Source organism: Sitophilus oryzae, unplaced genomic scaffold, assembly GCF_002938485.1.
Source record: "Sitophilus oryzae breed Bouriz unplaced genomic scaffold, Soryzae_2.0 scaffold_1062_pilon_pilon, whole genome shotgun sequence".
In the NCBI taxonomy this organism is placed as follows: Eukaryota; Metazoa; Arthropoda; class Insecta; order Coleoptera; family Curculionidae; genus Sitophilus; species Sitophilus oryzae.
The window spans coordinates 147,660-163,540 of NW_022145685.1; the positions used below are offsets into that span (position 1 = coordinate 147,660).

Sequence of the window (15,881 nt, forward strand, 5' to 3'; positions counted from 1 at the left end):
GACATGGTGGTTGGCGCTCTAACACAGTGGCAGAGATGCCACTGTATTAGAGCGCCAAGTATTTGGCAGAGATGCCACTGTGTTAGAGCAGTGATGTGTTAGAGCAGAGAGAAGTGTTGAGATACTTTCTAAAAATTCAACTCACCTGTCATCGTCTGGAATTGATTTAACCAATTGTACTGATATTATAATTAATGTTTACAATAAATAAACCTATTTAGGTACCTTTTTTTGCTTGTTTCTTATGTTAAAATTTGCGTGCTATTATGAAAGCCATAATGACATCCAAATGACAATGTTAGATGTGTCATAATGATAACAGAATGACATATCATATGTCAACTTTTGACATTTTCGCATATGATTTATTTGAAATTGTAACATGCGGTTTATAACGATAATTTGACTCGAAATACCAAGTGTTTAGTAATTATTTGTAAAAAATACATTTTCCAAATATGCTAATGAGCCATTCTTGTTTCATTTGAAAAAAAATGAAATATGACTAAAAATACAATTTGGACCTCTAACGTGTCAGGAGAAGACCCGAAAAACATTATTAGACGATGAAATCTATTTTTGCATGGCTCCTTTATTAACAATAATTACTGTTTTTAACACAGGCATGGCACTCTAGATTGAAATTTAAAATGCGATTTTGTTTTAAGTGGAAATGTCAAAAGTTGACATATTTATGATATATGTAATTCTGTTCAGAGTGTCATTTTTTTATCGAATAAAGTAAAAATATACCGAGAGTGCCATTTAAAAATTAAAAGTTGTAGTCATTTCCCGTGAAGCAGAACCAAAAACAATTGAACACGTCAATCAAGCCTAATTTATGGCATACAGAGAGCTTTGAAAATCAGCTCTCTGTACGCAATATCCTGCCACGATGGTCTCTCGCGGTTGCCCCCCTTGAGCCGTAGTATTGCTCCGATGTCTGGATCTTTCATTTGATCTTTCCTCAATTGTGTCGTCGTTCATTGTTCGTCAGTTTTCAGTTTAAAGTTCCTTACTCTGATAATGCTTTCGCGATGTTTCATTTTCTTGTCCAAGGTAGCTCGTCGTCGATCTGGCTCGTTGTAGATAATTTGTACCCGTCCTACACGGCATCCAGAGATTTTTTCCATTTTCCCGAACACAGTCTTCTTGGTATCACCAGGTATCATCACAATTTCCGCTGATATTGCTTCCATATTTCCTGGTCTGCTCTTCTCTTTAGATACAGCAAATTCCTCATTTCCGGTTTTCACGATGTTTCTTTGGTGATCGAACGAAAAACCATATTGACTGATCACATCCATACCCATGATAAAATCATCTTCAATGTCTGCCACTAAAACCCTATGCCGAAACTTCAAATTCCCTAACTCCAGTTCCATGAAAGCCTCTCCCCGTACAACGGCCATTTCCCCCGTAACTGTACGTAAATACACTCTTCTTCTAAGAGGCATCATCTTCAATCCTCGCACTGAGTTAGTCCGCACCAACGATACCATAGCGCCTGTGTCCACAGTCATTCGAATTCTTCTACCATTGACCTTCCCGTTGATCACCAAACTGTCAGCGGTTTTTCCTAGACTCCTAATGGAAAACATCCTAGAGGCTCTGTTTTTTCCAGCCAATACTCACTCATTAGTATTGATTTCCTGGTGCCTATGTTCTCTGGATGGTAAACGGAATCGCATTTGGACGCGGCATTCCCGTTTGATGTGGCCATTCCGGCCACATCTATAGCCACTTATGTCCTGGGATCTTCCGATGTGCCGATGTTCTCTTGATGATGAGCGGAATGGCATTTGCATGCAGCAATCCCGTTGGGTATGGCCATTCTTGCCACATCTATAGCACCTAATATCCTGGAATCTTCTCTGGTTCTCTGTCTGGGTGTTGTGACTCTCTTGTTCACTAGTAACTCACATAGTTTATTAAACATCCGTTTACAAAACGTATGTGAGAATTCTTTGGCTGTTCCTCAACGAATGAGGAATGGCGCTAAATGCAGCTTCTATTTCCAGCGCCCTAACGAGTAATTTAGCTGCTGGTCGAAAATCGCGATATTTGCAGCGCCCTCTGTAGCTCGTGGTTCTTCAGTCCGCTGATAAAGCACCGAGCAGCGAGTTCCTCCCTAAATCCTTCCGGTGCTTCAGGATACACTAGGTGTACCAGCCGACGTAAGTCTGCTCAAATTCCTGCAGACTCTCTCCGGACCTCTGCAGGCGTGTCTTGATCTGCGCCTGGTAAAGTTGACGTCGATGTTGGTCGCCATATCTTCTGTCCAGTGCAGCTACCAAAGTTTCGTATTCCTGCTGTTGGGCCGCAGGAATAGTTTGCAGCAGTTCCAAGGCAGGGCCACGCAGCGCGATGATAAGGGCCGCTGCTTTCTCCTGGTCAGTCCATCCGTTGACAGCAGTCGCTGCTTCAAACTGGCGGTGGTACATCGTCCAGGTCGTTTGTCCATCGTAAGTCGGTGCCTTAAGATTCGCAGTTCCCTGAACGCCAGGTGTCCTTACTTGTGCCTTGGTCTTCTGTAGGTCCATATCTAATTTTTCCATTTTCCGCTGAATGCGCTCTTCCAGATCTTCTACGGCTTCTTGAAGGTGGTTCTGCTGTCTTCTTTCCGAATTTTCGAGACTTTTCTGCATGCGGTCTTGATCTTCAATTTTGTCCTTCTGGCGACGTACTTCTAAATCTTCAACAATTTTCTCCAACCGTTCTTGTCTAATTTCTTGATTTTCTAGAATTTTTCTGAACACGTCCTGTTCTTCTTGTCTTTCTCTATGACGTCGCTCCTCCAAACGAATTTCCAAATTTCCTATTATTTTCTCGAGCTGGTCCTGTTCTTCTTGTCTGTCTTGTTGTCGTTGAATTTTCAAATCTTCGAAAATTTTCTCAAGCCGGTCCTATTCTTCTTGTTTTTCTTTCTTTTGACGCACTTCTAAACCTTCTAAGATTTTTTCTTGATTTTGAATAAGTATTTTCTGTAGGTGGTCTTGTTCTTCTTCTTTCTCTCTTTCTAATCGGGCTCGCTCTTCTTCTCGTTCTTTACGGAGTTTTTCTTGTTCTTCAGCCTTCCCTCTTCTCATATTCTCCATAAAATCGCCCAATAGTTTGCTTACTTCCTCCATTTTTTTCGCTTGTTGTCTCGTACCAACCATAAAATTCTCCAATCCGGTGTAAAATCTTCAAAGTCCACTTAAATCGCACTTCCGACACCAATTGTTACGGATTCCGTGGGTATTAAAAGATTAATTTAAACTCACGATAAAATACTTAACTAATTTATTTTTCTTTTACTTTACACACAATAACTAACTATTTATAAAATTCCTTCAACAAATTGTCCGATTCACAATTTAAAACGCGGTATTATCAAACTTCAAACTGCTCCAACTACCAAGCGCAGACCTTTATATACCCTCTGGCGAGTGTTTCTGGAACGTTCTAAGGAATTCTGTAATATTCTTTTACTTTCTGGCGAATGCGCCAGTTTTTCAATGCACGTTGCGGTTACGTAGGCAACCAGCAATACAGTTTAGCGCCACATACACCTTGACAGTATTTTCAAAATGTGTGTGTTTTGAAGCACTAACATTCCGTTGTGACATACCTATAAAACATCTTTCTTAGTTCTTTTCAATGAAATTAAGTACACAGACTAACTTCTTGAAGGAGTTTAATGGGTCCATGTAGGTAGGTACTATAGTAATTTTAGATTATCCTTACGCCAACAATGGGGTGATATACTCAACCTTACTGTGGGTATTGCCCTATCTACTACAGATTTCATATTCAAAACATGTTAAAAATGCGCTTTTTTGCTTTAGTGCGTGTTTATATTAAAAAAAGTTTCAGACGTAGACTCTGTTGTGTAGACTACAATTGGACAGAACAGTCTACACTGTAGACTTCAAATGAGAAGGTTCATATTGCTGAAAAGGTATGAATGTTGCTGCGCGTTGCATCGCATGGCGCCTCACAGAGGTCATTTTTTTTAGGAACTAATAAATCGAAAAAGTAAGGTATCAAAAATCCTACGATGATTTTGTATTAGGTTGTTTACTTTATTAGTTTTGTGACACTTATCTTTTAATTTTTAAAGTTGTAATTTGCATAATTAGGCAGCGATTCTTTAGTGTAAGGTATTTTGGAGTAAGTTCATAATATATTTGCGTTCCGTGTATAATAGAAAAAAAGATTTCTTTTAAATGTTTTGTAAAAATTATTTTTCTTTTGTAAGACTGGATTTTGTAACTTGTCAAATGCAGGATTTATTCATATTTATTTTTTATTTCATTTTGAAAGACGTTTTTATTATGAGTAATCCTTTATTAATGTTACGTTTTTCGTCGGTTCCGTGTGGATAGAAAGTCTAATATTATTATTAATATTCTAATATTTATTAGTCTTAGGCTAATATTATTATTTAAACACAATTTATTTTACACCAAGTAACAACACAATAACGATAAAACTACTTAAAGAGCTATTTACAACTTATTTACTATTTATCTAACTATTTATCTAAAAGGAGGAATTTATTTTGAATTTAGCGCGACAATTGTACACGTCGACCGATCTGTTTTTTCTCTCCTCCTCAGGCCCCAGGTGTCGGGTTATATTATGAGAGAAACAGACTTTTCATTCAGACACACTACGGTCAATTTTAAAAATTAACAGGAAAATATTAAAAAATCTGATGAGGCTAAGCGGCGTCAAAAACTCCATAAGTAGGCTTTGAAATAGTTGCTAAGAACATTTCATTAACAAATATGTCAAAGGTCGTTGCGAATTTACTGTTATTTTGATTGAAAATGTAGTATAGTTGACAAACTAAACTAAATAATCTTGTTATTTGCACATGAATAAAGTTTTTAATTTGGGTATTCCGTGCAAAAAGTTATATGTCATTAATACTATTCAAAATGGAAAGAGCAATTGTTGGTGGTAAGTTTTTTGACATTAATGTTCTTCTGTTGAGTATTAAATATGAGTAAATAATTTTGATATGATTAGATTTTTTTTTAAATTATTAGAATATACATTTTTTTAATGAACTAGCAGAAACAAGTCTTATGAGGTTTCAGTTTTAAATAAAGTTAAGTTGATAGTTAAACCATTAGACAACTTTACCAAACCTACAAATTTACCGTCCTAGTCCGTCTGTTAAGTCCAGGCCATTTTTTAGGACGTATTGCCCAGATTAAACGCTTGGAGGTTGTTGACTTTTTAAAAGCAACTGTTAGGAAAATCTGTAAGATCCATATTATTATTCTTAGAATATGATAATTTTTAAATATCTAACATATGCAAATGATCGCGACCAAAATCTATTTAAAATAAAAAATAACGAAATTTTTCCAAGTTTTTAATTATTATATACCCTGAATACGACCTGTTGTTATTAATTATATTATTAATGTAATTTTATGATACCTAACATATAAAATCGGATATAGTTATTAATCAAAGTTAAGTAATTTTCACTAATATTTTTTCCGGGTAATTTAACAAAATTGACCACAGTGAGACAGTCCAATTAATATACATGTATTATACATATGAATCATAAGATCACTCTGACGCCGTTTTTAATAATCATATATATGATCAATACCAATCTTTTGTCACCAATCTTGTGGTAAACCCATCTTTCGGCAACCTGATGGATAACTATACAATTTGTTGTTCCAGTATCTTATCTAATTTTTGGCTACTAAATAATTATATTAATTATAATTATTTATATATTATTATATTTTTTCCATCGAATTATAATTATTATTAATTGTAAAGGGAAGGATTGTGGGGGTTTAATTAGAGATGGAAAATAATGTGTAGACGATCAGACTCAGCTTTATTCAGTCTAGTGCTTCAGGCTCGATCTAAATACAAAAAATCCCTTAATTATGGTAACAGGTAATTTGCGATTAGCAAACAGAAAATCTCACCTAATACCGGGATACAGCATACTAATATATTTATTATATTATTCACTAACACCCTCGTGGCTATTTAATCGGCCATCAAACTGCGAATATTCATACGGCAGTAAAACCTACCTATCTTTAATAGAATACCACATTTTTGCGGGTATCAACCTTAATGGTTCCCTCTCGCACTTGCCCAGCGCATTCACCGTATTTAACAATAGTAAATAAAATAATAACAACAATAATACCAAATAATTCCCGTTACACCAGCACCCCTCCTAAACAAGGACGGTCTAAAGTCTAAACCTTTAGATCGGGCTTATTCAACACTGGTTGATTGTATAATTTTAAATGCGATGCATGGAACATACCCCGTTCCTTACCCGTTTTATCATTCACTAAGATATAAGTATCCGTACTAACCGATTTTTTAATCCTATACGGCCCTTCAAACAAAAACAAAAACTTTTTAGTTTCAGCTTTAATAGCTGATGAAACATTATTGGCCCTAAGCAAAACTAAATCTTCTTGTCTTAAACTTAACATCTCGGAAATTGGTCTGTTGTGCTCTTCGGCGAGCAGCCTTTGTCAAGAAAGTTTCCCGGGCCAAAATCAACTTCTGTTCATAGGTAGCAGCGGGTCCGGAAGGTGGGCCCTGTAAAGAATCAGGCAATAACCTTTCCCTCTCTGTTCCAAACTGCAACTCCTTAGGAGCGTAACCCGTTGAATCATGAACCACAGTATTCATAAAATCAGCAAATTTTGGAAGCTCGTACGCCCATCTAGTATGCTGATCTTGACAGAACGCACGGCATAAACGACCCCCAGCTCACGCATAACCCGTTCCGACGGATTTGCTTGCGGATGCTCGCACTGACGTATAGACTACCTCGATACCCAAGCTTTCTAAGGTACTTTTCCATCGGGCAGACAAAAATTGAGTTCCTTGATCGCTGAGAATCCTTTTTACATTTCCCATTTTTTCCAAATAAATTTTTGTTATTCGATTCAAAGCTACTGTCGTGGTGGCGCGTTTCATGGCTTAAAAGGTTACGTATTTAGTAAATATGTCCAGCACCACCAAAATATATCTCACGCCTCCCCTACTGGGCGGTAGTGGCCCGAAAAAATCCACGGCAATCAGATCATTTTTTTCCGTCGAAAACACGGACTGTAAACTCGGAATTGGTAGTTTGCTCGCTTTAGTCTTCTGACATAATTCGCACGACTTTATTACTCGCTTAACCACTTTATACATATTTGTCCACCACACGTCATTACGCAAAGCGCGCCAAATTTTATACGCGCCAAAATGTCCCAGCGCATGGTGATACTCCATGGCAAACTTCTCAACCAACTCTTTAGGCACACATAAAATATAAAATTCCTCGTTCTGTTGGCGTATATACAAAATTCCGTTTCTTTCAACAAATTTCTTTTGTAGCTCCTGATTTTGCGGCAATTTTTCCATTATATCGCAAAGTTTCTTATCCTCCTTCTGAAAACGTTCAATATTCCTTAAAATATCATGGAATTCCGTGGAAAATCTGTTTACAGCCAGTATCCTAAAATGCTTATCTTCTGGCGTAGGTGGTCTAATGGCGGATAACCGAGACAATGCATCTGCAACTATGTTTTGTCGACCGGGAATGTGCACCAGATCAAACTCAAACTCTTGAAGAACCAACGCGTATCGAGCAATCCTAGGCGACAATAACCGACAGGTTCTTAAATAGGTAATCGTAGCATTATCCGTATAAACAACAAATTTTCGACTGAGCAAATAACTTTTAAATCTAGTCGTTGCCCAAACTAAACACAATGCCTCCTTCTCATTTATATGATACCTGGTTTCTCGGTCAAGCAATAACCGCGATGCCCAAGCAATAGCGTGGTGTTTACCATCCACTATCTGAAATAATTGCGCACCCAATCCCGTATCACAAGCATCAATACACAAACAAAACGGTACGTCTTCACGAGGATGATACAAAAGTGTTGCTCCACTGATTTTACTTTTAATATTCTCGAAAGCTCTTTGTTGAACTTTGCTCCATTTCCATTTTACCTTGTTTTTTAGCAACGCTGATAGTGGAGCGGCCATACTCGAAAATTGTTCGCAAAAAGCTCTATCAAAATTTGCCAGACCTAAAAAACTTTGTATCTCTTTTTTATTTGTAGGCACCTTACAATCATTTAACGCTTGTATTCGTCGTGGATCTGGCCGATAACCTTCTGACGTTAATATGTAACCCAAAAATGTCATTTCTTGTCTGAAAAACGAACATTTCTTAAGTTTTAAAGTAAGTCCGGCCAGACTTAGTCGTGTGAATATTTTATCTAAATGTATTAAATGTTCCTCTATGCTAAATGAAACTACTAAAAGATCATCGACAAACCTAGTCAAAAAACTATCAAATTCTGAATTAAAAACTTTTGAAAGACACCTCGTAAACGCACTAACACTCGACGATAACCCGAACGGTAAAACACAAAAACAGTAAGTTGTACCATCAAATCTGAAACCCGTATATTTCATCGACTCCTCTGTCAATGGTATTTGATAGTAGCCACAAGTAAAATCTAATAATGACATGATAACAATATTTCGTAGCGATTTTAAAGTATCCTCCACGGGTCGCGGTGTGTCATGCTCTTTTTCCATGACGCTATTCAAATGACGAGAATCTAAAAACAACCGAACTGAATTATCTTTTTTCAAAGTCGCCATTAACGGCGATACATAAGGCGTTGCCATTTTCTTAATAATTCTCCACTCTTCCATAGTGTTTAACTGGTCCTGAATAGTTTTTCTATGAGCTAACGCGATGGGATATTGTTTTAGACAAAATTCTTTTTTATCATTTAATCGAATTTGATGTTGATATTCCATTGTTCTACCAGGGCGCTCCGAAAAAATATCTTTATGTTTACAAAGCAGATCTCGAAACCTATTCCGATCGTTATTTGATAAATTTACATTCAGCACAATTTCTATTAAACTATCCGGTATTTTCTCACTTGTTATTGTTAGTAACTTTTTGACCCTATAGCACATATTTCTACGGATTCATTGACTTTAACTCATGTTTTGGAAAAATCTGCGGCACTTCTATCCACCTTCGATTTGTTTTAAATAAGAACAAGTTGTTATCCATGTTTATTTGGGCTTTAACCAATTTTAGCCAATCACTGCCTAAAATGACAGGATACACTAAATTCGGTATGACTAAAAATTCAAAATTAAACTGCTCTTTAGCTATGATAAACGTTAGCTGTATTTGATATTTTATTTTCTTTGCTTTAGATGGAAAAGCACCGCTTACTTTTACACCGGTACAAGAAAACGTTGGAATAATATTATGGAAACTACCCAGCTGACCCCAAACTTCATCACTAATAGCACAAATCATACTACCGGTATCAATCAAAGCTGGTAAAAATAATCCGTATAAATTAATTTCAACTATCGCCGTTTTGCCATTAAATTTATCGTGTACAAATTCACATTCCTCCAGTAAGTCTTCCCTAGTGTTATTTAAGCACTCTGCAGCCCTGTTTTTATTTTCACTCCCAACCGGGCTTAACAATTGTGAGTGTCCGCTTCGTTTCCCGAGATCTCCGTAAATTCTCCTCGATCGCCCCTCGTATTTACCGCGACGCCTTCGACGCTATCGACGCTCCGGTCAATGTTTACAGTCGAGACGCGTTGACTGCGCTTAATGCCGCCGCGCGACGCCGCCTGTTCCAGTACCGTTTCGGCCGACGCCGGCGTGGTACGAACGATGACTTGCAATTTGCGAACTATTTGACGAATTCGCCCGCCACCGTGGATTTTCCGTATTTGGCAATGTATTTATTTTTGTTTTGTCGCTATCTTTTCGGAAATAATAATCAGCCTGTCTAAGACGATCCATTGCTTCGTTTAGAGTATTTACACCTACCAAAACTGCCGAAATGTTTGGTGGTAAACCCCCAGCAATAGTTTTAATTAATAAACTGTCCGAATAGGGAGGTGCTAGGTGTTTTGATTGAGATACCTAGTCTCATAAAATAATTTACAAATGATCCCTCGCAATACAGTGCTGATTGTAGCGACAACCTTATTTCTAATTGTCTTGTTTCAGACCAAAATGCTCTTTTAAAAAGCTTGTTTAAAGTCCTCAAAATTGTTAAATGTATGTAAATAAGCTTGTTGCCACAATGCTGGTTCGTTTTTAAAGTTATTCCTAATTCCATATTTAAAACTTTCGAAAGATATATTAGAGGTATTGTAAAAATATTCAAGCTGTTCTAAAAATTCCATTGGTTGAATTATTTGATTGTCAAAAATAGGAATTTTATTGTATATATCCGAAACACCTAAGTTTCTACTATTAAAAGACACTGTCTCGGTATTAGGTAAGTTTACATTATTTTGATTTATCTGAGTAATATTACTTATAATTCTATTTTCTACCCGCTGTAATACATTTGAAAATAAACTAATTAACTCTTCTGTAATTATTATTTTTACTTAAAGAAAAAATTGTTCATTTTATTTTTGTCGGTTCATTTGAAAATGAAGATTTTTCTTGTTCCCGAACCAAATCACTTGTAGATGCTCTTTGATGGTTCGGTAAAAAGTTACAGGCCTCACTGGCAAGTTGTAAGCCTCATGGGCTTTTGGTGATAATATTTTCGAAAGTTGTACACGTAGGAGTTGGAATAGGTGAAAAAATTCTCTCCTACCTTGTCTCGCTGATGTATCATACAGACTTGCAATAGATCCCCTTCTGTTGTTGTCGGTGTCCATCTCCAGCGTTCTTTCTGGGCTAGTTGAGTTGTTTTTTTCAACGCTTCTAACTTTGGGGATTGCTCCAGTGCTGGATGTTGTCAACACCGTTCGATTGCGTAACTGGTACCCTGCTTCTTTTGTTTTTGGTGATCGTTCTATACCCATCTCTGTCCCCGTTGGGCGCCAAGATGTAAAGGGAAGGATTGTGGGGGTTTAATTAGAGATGGAAAATAATGTGTAGACGATCAGACTCAGCTTTATTCAGTCTAGTGCTTCAGGCTCGATCTAAATACAAAAAATCCCTTAATTATGGTAACAGGTAATTTGCGATTAGCAAACAGAAAATCTCACCTAATACCGGGATACAGCTTACTAATATATTTATTATATTATTCACTAACACCCTCGTGGCTATTTGATCGGCCATCAAACTGCGAATATTCATACGGCAGTAAAAACCTACCTATCTTTTAATAGAATACCACATTTTTTGCGGGGTATCAACCTTAATAGTTCCCTCGCACTTGCCCAGCGCATTCATCGTATTTAACAATAGTAAATAAAATAATAACAACAATAATACCAAATAATTCCCGTTACATAATTAATGAGACAACGTAAAACAAAACCGCCAAATTATGTGTTATATAAAAAGAAATGAAAATTATGGAATATTGAAATCACTTCGCGGTCTCGCATTATTTTTGTGCGCTTTGCATAGATTTTTGAATTTATTGGATTTTGAATAAAAATACAAATTATTATACTATAATTTTTAAAGATTGTATACCGAGTTGTATACCGGGTGTTTTTCAAAAGTGGCTCACCCCTATAATTTTTTAATTTTTTCAGATAAAAAACGATATTTGGTATTTGACATAAATCAGGGTTGATTGAGGTATTCAATTGTTTTCGGTCACTTCCTGTTTCACCGGAAATGATTAAAGCTTTTGATTTTTAAATTACACCCGTATTTTTTTTTGCTTTATTTTGTAGAAAATGACACTGAATAGTCTGAATAGAATGACATATCATATGTCAACATTACCAACTTTTGATATTTGCGTATATGGTTTATTTGAAATTGTAACATATGCGGTTCATACTGGGTGAGTTTCATAGGATGTTCTCACTGGGTATCTCGGAAAGTACTGGAGATAGAGAGTCGGTTAAATAGGGAAAGACTTGCAGTTTTGTGGGGTCATAAATATCCCATACAGCACATCAAATCACATTTACGATGTGTTTACATTATTAGATGTAGACACAGGGTGACACAATTCACCCGATGAAAATATGCTACGTTTACACATTGTAGTTTAACACGTATGTACAAAGGTTAAACGTCCGCCTCACAATGTAGCCACAGTATATCATTTACGTATACACAAAGTAAGAGATACACAGTGTGCCGTAGGATACACAGTGCTGGTGTATTACCTTTAAATTATGTTTACACATTGCAGTTGTGACTACCGCGTGTATACATATGTATTTTGCTTCGTATATACAGGGTCCGGCAATAGTGCGTCGGGCATCTGTAGCTCCAAGAATAAAAAACTTAAGAATTTGGTATAAGTGCAAACCTAAAGTATGTACCAGGATGTATTTCAGGAAAATATTTTAACTTCTATAGGGTGGCTTAAAAAAGTGTGAGTGGACCTGGATGATTTTTTTTAAATGGAATACCCTGTATATTATTGCATTTTTGGATTCCTTTCAGATCATTTTACATAACCCTAAGATATGAATAAATATATTTCGATAGTTTCAGAGATATTAAAAAATAAATAAAAAATATATATTTTTCAGCCCTTCTTAAAAAAATTATTAAAAATACAAGAACTTTTCTTATATTATATATTTACTTTAGATGGTCTGTACTTATTTTGCTATAAATATGAAAATCGTAAATCATACAGGATGTTCAAAATTCTACGCCAAACTTTCTAAAATATAAAATAATTTTTCTTTGTTTTTTTAAATGGAACACCCTGTATATTATTTTTTCAATTGATGGAAAATTAAAAAATAAACATTTTTTGTATTTATAGTATTTCAAAAATTTTAACGCTTTCGCAGATATTTGCGGTTTTATATTTCATATGGCATTTTCCACAGTAAATTTTTATCAAAGCCACCTAATGATTTTTTCTCGTATTTTACCATTGAAAACGCAATATGAACTAATACTGCGTGTATCTGCGAAACCGTTAAAAATTTTGAAATACTCTAAATACAAAAAATGTTCAGTTTTTAACTCTCCATCTAATAAAAAAATAATATACAGTGTGTCCCATTTAAAAAAAACAAAGAAAAAATATTTATATTTTAGAAAGTTTGCCGTAGAATATTGAACATCCTGTATGATTTACGATTACCATATTTATAGCAAAGTAAGAACAGACCATCTAAAGTAAATACCTAATATAGTTTTGATTTCAGAACAGTTCCTGTATTTTTAATTTTAATAATTTTTAAGAAGAGGTGAAAATATATATTTTTGATTTATTTTTAATATCTCTAAAACTATCGAAATATATTTATTCATATCTTAGGGTTATGTAAAGTGATCTGAAAGGAATCCAAAAATGCAATAATATACAGGGTGTTATTACCATACCAATTAAAAATCATCCAGGTCCACTCACACTTTTTTTGAGCCACCCTATAGAAGTTAAAATATTTTCCTGAAATACATTCTGATACATACTTTAGGTTTGCTCTTAAACAAAATTCTCAAGTTTTTTATTCTCGGAGCTACAGATGCCCGACGTACTATTGCCGGACCCTGTACATCTTGTGGTAGATAAAACTACTTCTTATGAATGAATTTAGGAAATAATACAAGTTTTGATGCCTAACTTTTGGTTCTTTTTAAGAAGTATTTATTTAATGATACCAATTATATCTTTTTAGAACGAAAATTAGGAATGCAAAACTTTGTATTTTCCAAAAGTATCTCGATCGTAAGTTCAAGAGAAGTAACCTTAAAATTGTTCCATTTTTGTTTTGTATTAAATGTACCATTTTTCTTTCATAAAATGGATTAAGTGGTTAAAAAATAAAATTCTTATATTTCTTTATATCATGGAACGCAATAGCGCAAATAACACAATAATAATAATTATTTACACTGCAGAAACCAGAAGTAAGAAAACACTTTAAAACAACAGAATTTGCATCAAAATGTATTAAAAATATAAGTACCTAGACCTAGAATAACAACATACTAAAATAGTAAAAGCACTGGTATATCGCCAATGATTTGGTGGACCTCGTTTAGTCATTTTTTCTCCTCTTTTCCCTCCAAGCAGTTGGTTTATTAGCACGCTCATTCATCGAGGCACTCTGTTGGACTTTGTTGTATTTTATTTCCAGATTAACAATCTCACCCTTAAATTTTATATGAAACTGATTATTGAATATTAAACATATCTGTATATCGATCCATCAATAACTTACTGAATATCAGTGTAAGAAGTTCTTTGAAGTGTTTAAATCTTTTCTTTCTCTGGTCCATTTAGATTTTATTATTTCCAAATTGAGAAAAATTATATTGCAGAGCTAACTCAGCTAACCTCTTTATCATTATACGAGAATATTAGGAGTTTCATTCATTGAGTCAAAATTTCGTAAATTGGGTATCGAGTAAGGGAAGAGTCGCTGCTATAATATTAATAATACTCTTAGGGAAGGTATAACAAGGTAATTAAAAACTTGTACTTACCTTAAAATCTCTTTTAAACTACACACAAACAGAATATTTATATAGAGCTTCCGAATGATAAAACAATAATGGCTGCTAACACATACCACTCCTAGAAAGGAGAAAGGAGAGGGACACATAAGATACACTTGGTCGGTGTGTCTACGCTGAGGCTATCCGCGCATGCGCACACCTTCATTTCATGTTAGAATGTAGACACAACAGTACACTATTACAAAGTGTCTATATAGATATTTATATTATGTTGTATACGTCACATTTTTTTGTACTATAGGCACAACTATGATACGAAGTATCACACATACATAATATGACTTATTCATTGTATGTCTCATATACCGACGTCAGATTTCATCATTTTAATAATTATTTGTTACGTTACAAAAACTCCTTAGAATCTTGAGTGCATACGGTATACAACTAGTAAACACTGTATCACACAATTCTATCAATATAAACCTGCGTGTATCTCATATGTATATGTTAGAACTAGATGAACACTTAGGTTCACTTTAACATATGTTGTTTCTCATGTGTCTCCCTTGTAGAAACGTAATTTCATTTGGACGTGCTATATGGGATGCGCCTTTCAGATTTTTGAAAAAGTTCATGGCTTACTAGATATTTAAAAAAAAAATTTGGCTATTTTAAAAATTGTCCCTAATTCCATTATAATCTATTTTAGACAAAAAGTTTTCAGATAAAAGTTGTAGATAATCACATCCCTAATGAGTTTGTGTACTCTAGTAAGTCATGAACTTTTTCAAAAATCTGAAACGCGCATATTTATGACCCCACAAAACAGCAATTTTCCCCCCATTTAACCGACTCTCTATCTCCAGTAGTTTCCGAGATACACATAGAGAACATCGTAGGAAACTCACCTTGTATAAGGCTAATTTGACTTGAAATACCAAGTGTATGGTTGCAAATGCAAATTATTCATACGAAAAGTTTATTCCATATCAATATGCTAATGAACCACCCACTCTCGTTCCATTTGAAAAAATTGAGATATGATTAAAATACGATTTGGGCATTTTTACAAGACTCCTGATTAAAAATTAGTGTCTTTAATACAGAATGGCACTCTAGATTGAAATTGTTTAAATACGATTTTTATTAAACGTAAATGTTAAAAGTTGACATATGCATATTCTTTCAGAGTGCCATTTTCTATTGAATAAAGTAAAAAATACCGAAGGCGCCATTTAAAAATCAAAAATTAGTAGTCATTTCCGGTGAAATAGAAAGTGACCGAGAACAATTGATGAATCAATCCAATTTATGTCATATACTAACATACCAAATCTTTTTTTATATGAAAAATAAAAAAATTATAGGCACCGAGTATTAACTAAAGACTATAGGGGTTATTTATTCTCACCTACTTTTGATAAACTCCCAGTATAACAATGCAGTCTGAATTTTTCAAAAA

At 34.9% G+C, this 15,881-nt stretch overlaps 1 protein-coding gene across 2 annotated transcripts in view; it reads left to right on the top strand.

The window, feature by feature from the left end:
• LOC115877944 (putative sodium-dependent multivitamin transporter) overlaps positions 1-15,881 on the top strand; it is a 68,362-nt gene that overhangs the window by 6,344 nt on the left and 46,137 nt on the right. The window contains exon 1 of one of the 2 annotated variants that reach the window (XM_030894296.1): positions 9,685-9,783. The exons of the other annotated variant lie outside the window; for it this stretch is intronic. The gene's annotated coding sequence lies outside the window, so the exon portion shown is untranslated. Of the gene's footprint in view, positions 1-9,684; positions 9,784-15,881 lie in introns of those variants that run through there. 2 annotated transcript variants of the gene reach the window in all.